A 6,000-nucleotide genomic window follows, 5' to 3' on the forward strand; every position below is an offset into this window, starting at 1 on the left:
TGTCTCTATTCATAGATGACATGATCTTACATAGAAAATCCAAAATACACAAGAAAACTATTAAAGCTAATAAATGACTTTAGCAAAGTTACAGGATACAAGATGAAGAGAGATTAAGATAGAAAATAAGTTGTACAGTTGATCCTTGCACTTCGTGGGTTTGAACTGCATTAGTCCACTTAAATCCATGTTACTCAAGGGTCAACGATGTATGTGAACTACAATTGGGAATGCACATATGCAGAACCCCAACTTAAAGTCATATTCTCATGCTGCTGAAAGGATGTTCAACATCATCGGCCATCAGGGAAATGCAAATCAAATCCAAAATGAAACACAAATTCACACCTAGTAGAACAGCTAAAATTTTAAAAACCAGAAAATAAAGTGTTGGTGAGGTGGTGGAGAAATTAGAATCCTTACATTGAATAGTGAAATTGTTTAGCTGCTTATGGAAACAGTTTTATAGTTCCTCAAAATGTTAAATATACAAGTTACTATATAATCCAGCAATCCTACTCTTAGATAATATCCAGGAGCAATGAAAACATATAACCACACAAAAACTTACACATGAATATTCACACCAGCATTATTCTTAATGGCCATAAAGTAGAAACTCAAATGTTCTTCAACTGATGGATAAACAAAATGTGGTATTATCAGACAAAAGAATACTATTCAGCAATAAAAAGAAATGAAGTCCTGATATATGCTACAGTAGGGATGAACCCTGAAAACATTATGCTAAAGAAGTCATCACATATATGATTCCATTTATATGAAATCTCCTGAATAGACAACTCCACAGAGATAGAAAGTAGATCAGTAGTTGCTAGTGGGTGGGACCAGGGAGAATGGTGAGTTATTGATAATGAGTAAAAGGTTCCTTCCTCTTCTGGAATAATAAAAATGTTCTAAAATTGATTGTGGAGATGGTTGTTCAACTCTGTGAATATACTAAAAACCAGTACAACTTTAAAAGGATGAATCTTGTTATATTAATTATATCTCAATAAAACTGCTATTAAGAAAAAAGCAGGCTTGAGTCTTTGCCATGTTAAAAATCCATCCCTTAACCTTTTATCAACCTCTAACACCTCACATTCTTCCCTTCACACCTAAGATTTGTTTATTCTTGAAGTAATCTACACTTGCTTTCTCTACTCTCTAACCTTCCAAGTACTCAATTCAATGAAACCTAGCTCCTTTCCCAATTGTTAGCATTAAGGAAAATGCTACAAAACTGCTCAGTTATCACATTCAATAGACTCCTAATAATCCTTGTTTTACTCAAGTTCTCAAAGCATCTGAAGTATAGCTTCCTTTTCTTCCTTTTTATTTTTTCTGGAGTTGGTTATGAGGTGTAATTCCCTCTTGAAATGAACCCATTTGGGCTTCTATGACATTTTCTCATGATTTCTCCACATCTCAAAACAGGAATTTCCTTTTCCAGTTCTTCCTCTATCTGGCTGTAAATGTTGTTGTTCTCCATGTCCTATTTCTAGAACTACTCTCTATCAGTTAACTCTTCCTATGTGATGTTATCTAAATCAAAGCCTTCATCTACCACCTATTACACACACACACAGACACACACACACAGAGCTAGCCTAATGACTCTCTTTATCAAGACCTCTTGTACTCCAACCCCAAACATTCAATTCTGCAGATCTTTCTACCAAGATGTTTCACAGAAAACTTCCACTCAATATATCCAAAAGCTAAAATATTGTTCCTCCCCAAATCTGAACCTCTCTTCCAGAATTCCATCTCGGTATACTTTATCATAGTTTATGCAATCGCCCAAATTAAAATCCAACTCATCTTATTATACTATTTATCACTCCCATAATCCAACTGTTACTAAATCCCATGAATTCTACCTTCTAAATATTTGCACTATTAACCTAATTCTCTGTATCTCCACTGACGCTACCTTTGTCCAGGACCTTATTCTGTCACCTCAAGTATTACAAAAACTCTTAACCAGTCTTTCTTCATCCTGCCTTATCTTCCCTCTATTCCTTCTTAAATCTATGCAATACCAGAACTCTCTAAAACAAAAACCTTATCATAACTTCCTGATTAAAATCCATAAACTCTATTATATAAAAGAAAAAAAAAAACTCTAGAATCCTTAGAATGGCATGCGATACTAGAGGATCTATCTGTGCAGTCTGATCTTCTACTACTTACCTTAAACCCAAAACTTATAATAAACCCAATGCTATCTAGCTGTAGAAAACAACTTCCCATTTAAGAATGTAAAATATAAAGATATAATGCTCAACACACAAAAGGGAGTCAAAATGGGTGGGGTTTGCTAATGCCTGTAGTTTATCCTGTCTCAATGACTCCTATTTACTTACAAGACAAAACTGAAATTACTTCAACTGTATAAAGACTACCCATAATTTGGTCTCTGCCTACCTCCCCGGTTTCATGTCTTGCCACCACCTATACCTGCAGATCCTATAACTCATGATGTAACTTTAGGCTCCTGTGCTTTTGCTCCCACTGTTCATCCTTTCTATGCCCATCCTTTCTATGCCTATATACTTACTATTTTCATTCCTTTTTTCCTTACTACTGCCCCTTTCCTCAATCTCTCCTCTTCCCATATGAAACTGAACACTACCTCCTTTTTACACCACAGTACCCCTGTACTTTCTTCAGTCAAAGTAATCTTTAAAACACACTGTACTTGCTGACAGTTCAAGTAAGAGATAATGTCTTACCACCCTAATGGCAGGGGCACTGCCTTATCCATCTGTAAGTCCTCTTCACCTGGCATACCTGCTACATAGTAATTCTTCTATGCTATACGATCTGCATTTTTCCTTTTCTCCACATGCTAAAGTTTCTACTGGGATTTTTCTTTCAAAAAAGAAAGAACATAATTTTGGATTACATTTAGGGCCCAATCATTCCTTGCCAAGCAAACTACTGTGCAAATATAACTGTACAAACTAAAGTTAATATGCATTTTATGATACTGCTTCTATTTTCCTAAATTGGAGGAGAAATGGTCCCTTAAAGATTCGAAATGGGAAATACTATTTGAAGAGATAGCATTTAAGTTATGTCACCTTGCTTTAAGATAATTTAAAGAATTCTCAATGGTTACTGTTAAACTAGCCCCCACTTAAATCTATAGGTCACTTTGAAAAGTGGGAACCAGTCTCTGCTAAACTTCCTACCTCTACTACTGCCAAACAGCTTACGGCAATTACTCATCTTTAAGGAGAGAGAAATTATCAAATCACCAAGATAACTGGAAAGGCAGAAAGTGAGGTTATCTTTCACATTCACGGTCTGCCACCATAATCACCAAACCAGAAGTTGGCCTGCTCCTTATTGCCACTTAAATATTTTGTGAGTAACTGCTAAGTATGATGGAACGCTACTCAAAGTGCTCCAGCATTTGAACATGCCCACTCCACTAAACAAAAAGTTGTGATAGCTTTTCAAACTAGACTAGATGGTGTGTTAACTCAGTGTCCAAACGACTGTACTTTTTTTACACGCACAAATTCTCTTGAATTAACATTTTAATTATCTTCAAGAGCTCTATTAGGCCCTAGGGGGAATCATGCTGCCTGCTCATGAGGGAGGTTCTGTGGTAATAAATTCCCAAACCTGAAACTGCATAATTACTGCAGGTAAGACTGAGGGGTGAAGTATTTTGTAAAACCTGTTTCAATCTCACGATGACTTAAAAAAAAAAAAAAAAAAAAAAAACTGACCTCAATAACACTATTTTGGCACAAGCATACTTGAAAATGTGCTGTGAAAAGAATTCTCAACCCCAGATAGGTCCGTCCATTCCCACTGAAACCTGAACTAAGGACCGCAGCACCCAAAGAAGCCCCACGGCTTCCATGCCAGTGGTGGGAAACATCAAGAGCCTGTTCCTACTCCACTGGGCACGCACTAGAGACGGGTCAATATTTCAGATGCGATTAGAAAATAGTATGGTTATATAAAAGACTGAGTCCTCTGTCCTGCGGATTTGCCCAAGAACTGTACCGAGGCCTGGAGCCCCTAGGGGGGAGGGGGGAGGTTCTTGACTCTCCTCCTCCAGACCCCGAGAACACCAAATCACAAACAAATGCCGCTGCCATGAGGGAGGCCCGGCCGGCAAGTGGGAGGAACGCACGCCAAATGGGGCGAAAACTGAGAAGCCTGCCCGAGAAGAATCCGCACTAGGGGCAGCCACGCCCCCCACCCCCAACTCCCACCCGAGCGCGGCGAGCGCCTAGCCTCGAACGCTCCCTAACAGACGCGGCTGTGATGCGGCTGTGGAGTCTCCCCGGGAACGCGACTACCACCGCGGCGAGCACCGCAGCGACCCCCGCACGCCACCGCTGCCCACCACTAACCTGTACCCGCCACCACGCGACCGCCCGCGACCGCCGCAGCCACCGCCTCCTCGCGCTCACGCTGCCGCTGCAGCCACCGTAGCCACCTCCTGCGCTGTGCCCCTGGCCGGCCTCAGGCGCCCCATTCCCACCCCGCCCCAGCCTCCGCCTGTTTACAATGATTGGGACGGAACAGGACTAGCCGGCCCAGCGCGCAAGCGCACTCCCTCCTCCCGCCGCAATCGGCTTCCCGGGCCCTCCTCTCTGTGTTGGCGGCTAAGGCCGACAAGGGCAAATGTCCTGGGCCCTAGCGCGATGCACGCTGGGAGGCGTAGTTCTCGGAAACGCAATTTCGAGCTTATAGAAGGGCGCTTCGTGGAGGAAGTACACTACAACACCCAAGAAGCACCGCGCCTCCTACGGCTTCGGAGCTCGCCGAGGAGACTGAGGAAGCGCGCGAGAGAACGCGCAGCGCCAGTGCTCTGCGAGCGCCTGCGCAGCTCCTGGTTTGGGGGACTGGGTGGGACTTGCACCTACCCAAATCGAATCCCGCGGAGGTGATTTGGGGTGGTCCTGAGAAAGGAAATCCCTTTTCTCTCCAGGCTCTGGCCTGCGCGTTCCTCAGATACTGACGTTCAGACCTTTTGTGCCTGCAGGCTTCAGTCGTCCTAACCAGTTAAACCAGCCTAGGAGTTCAACTGGGTGGGACACCTTCCTAATCGCGGACTGGGCGGGGCATCTTTTGCTTGGGGTGGGGACGTCTGCCCTGGTTGTTTGGGTTAAAGAGAAGCGCCGTGGCCGCTGAGAAGAGACTTACGTAAGACTCCATGGGGACCGTCATTAGAATTCCTAAAACGAGTCTTGACAAAGGCCGGTCTTTGGTTCTTGAAGAATATGAGGACTGCTGTCTTCTGTCGCCCTCTTTGCTTCGACTTTCACAAAGGAACACCTGAATTAGAACTGACCAGCGCGTGGTTAGCTTACAGATAGAAATGAATCATGAGGAAGACTGGAAATAACTGGATTTCTGGAATCACTCTTCAGAAAGACTTGAAGAATTGTTATGTTAATGCATGGCCGGAAATCAGGCGTCTTTTGAAGTGTTGCTTTATAAAATTTGGCACCTTATTAGGGGAAATATGATTTGGGATAGATGGTCCTTCCCAATCCCTTCCATTTATAAGTACACCTTCTTAATTTAATTACACATTTAGGTTGACCTCTATAATCCATCCTGCACCCTATTTCCCACATCAGTTTCCTTCAAATCTGACAGTAGTCCCTCTTGTACTTGACATTTTCCAACCCAGTAATGTTCAGACCCCTCAGCCTGTTATTCAAGAGGCCTCCAGGATTACACTTTAAGGTGGTCTTTTATAGCCACTGTATTTTGACTGCTTGAAAAGCTTTCTTACTGCTTCCCTGGCAACAAAGCTGTCCTGCAGGATGAGGCAAATTTCCCCAAGCACTGAGAAAAGAGATTCTTTTGGCGGAAAGTGTGGAAAGAATTCAACACACGCCAAAGATAGATGAAAAGGAAAGTTTATTAGAAAAGGGATAACACTTTGTGGTCACCTCTCAGAGGTAGAGAGTGAGAGAGACTGACAATAGAGACAGAACCAGTGCGCAAGCACAC

General features: G+C 42.5%; 1 protein-coding gene across 2 annotated transcripts in view; it reads right to left on the reverse strand.

Annotated features, from left to right (window-relative positions):
• The window catches only part of RALBP1 (ralA binding protein 1), a 48,844-nt gene extending 44,306 nt beyond the window's left edge, over positions 1 to 4,538 (reverse strand). Inside the window, exon 1 of one of the 2 annotated variants that reach the window (XM_016120977.2) lies at positions 4,386 to 4,538. The gene's annotated coding sequence lies outside the window, so the exon portion shown is untranslated. The remainder of the gene's footprint in view (positions 1 to 4,385) is intronic. The other variant, XM_016120975.2, reaches the window with a different exon arrangement.
• Positions 4,539 to 6,000: the final 1,462 nt, after the last annotated feature.

The sequence above is a fragment of the Rousettus aegyptiacus genome, unplaced genomic scaffold (assembly GCF_014176215.1).
Source record: "Rousettus aegyptiacus isolate mRouAeg1 unplaced genomic scaffold, mRouAeg1.p scaffold_m13_p_12, whole genome shotgun sequence".
Classification (NCBI taxonomy): Eukaryota; Metazoa; Chordata; class Mammalia; order Chiroptera; family Pteropodidae; genus Rousettus; species Rousettus aegyptiacus.